This window comes from Sphaeramia orbicularis, chromosome 18, assembly GCF_902148855.1.
Source record: "Sphaeramia orbicularis chromosome 18, fSphaOr1.1, whole genome shotgun sequence".
In the NCBI taxonomy this organism is placed as follows: Eukaryota; Metazoa; Chordata; class Actinopteri; order Kurtiformes; family Apogonidae; genus Sphaeramia; species Sphaeramia orbicularis.
In genome coordinates, this window is record NC_043974.1 from 38,718,105 (window position 1) to 38,719,412 (window position 1,308).

The following is a 1,308-nucleotide window of genomic DNA, read 5'->3' on the forward strand; positions in this document are numbered from 1 at the left end:
GAAAAGTAATCAAACATCGATAAGCTATGGCTGGAAAACCCGTACAGATATCGATGCGCTATGGATCTACTTGTTTAGTCTGGACTGTTAAATGCGGAAGTGGAACTATTTTTTCTTAAAGAGACACGACACACACACAAAAAATAGAGTCCTTTGGTCCATAATACATGTAAAAGTTAAAGATAAGATAGAATTGTGTTGTATTGAAAGAATATGATGTGAAGTATTAAAATGCGTTACACGAGCAAAAGTACAATCATATGCAATAGTAAAACGAACTTTACTTCAACGGTACACAACTCTATATTCTTCCTCGCAAATATTTTTAGCTAATAAAGAAAATTAACCCTTTCATGCATGAATTATGAGGACCTTAATCAAGATTTTTTTTACTGAGTGTTTTAATTCCTATTAAATTTGGCAATAATGGTACAGCTTTTTTATGTTTTTAATCTATTCTTGTATTTTATTCTTTTATTTAGGTTTTATCTGTTCTTCTGTATTTTTATCTATCTATTTTATTTTAATATTATTTATTTTATTTATTTATTTATTTATTTTTACAGTTGTTCTATGTCTTTTAATCTATTCTTGTATTTTACTCTGTTATTTTGGTTTTTGTTTATTTTTCTGTACAGTGCCTTAATCCACTGTGCTTTACAAATAAAGTTGGATTGGATTAAAAAAAAAAAACAATGCGTTTGAATTTCTTTTTTTTTTTTTTTTTTTTTTTAATCAATCTATTTTTCACAGAGTTGCAAAAAAAGTCCACTCAGCGGGACACCATGCGTTTAATTTTTGAAGCAAAGAAACATGTATTTACTGATATGCTGTATGAAAACTATGAAATAAAACATTTTTTCATGCTGCTAATCTGATGTTTTGTCACATTTTAACATACCCTAATACTAGTCATTACTCACTTCATGGAGATAATATGGGAAAAAAAACAAAAACAAAAACATTTTGGTATTAATGACAGTCTAATAAAAATAATAAGAAATTACTTTACACTCAAACATGTTACTGTAGATTAATTTTATCAAGAACAGCAAAGTTACAGTAATGGTATCAATTGCAGTGTATGGGATGATGCATGAGCACCCAATGTGTTGGCTGATATGGAATTAAAACAACAAAATTCATAAATATACAAGAGAACAGCTGTAGAATAGCTGTCCACTGTAGTGACCACTATGCATGAACAGGTTAAAGTGTGAAAAGTAGTTTTTCTTGTTGTGAAATGGTCCCTGATGGTGTTTGACTTTTATAGACTTTATCATTGTATCAGTGTTATTACTCATGCAT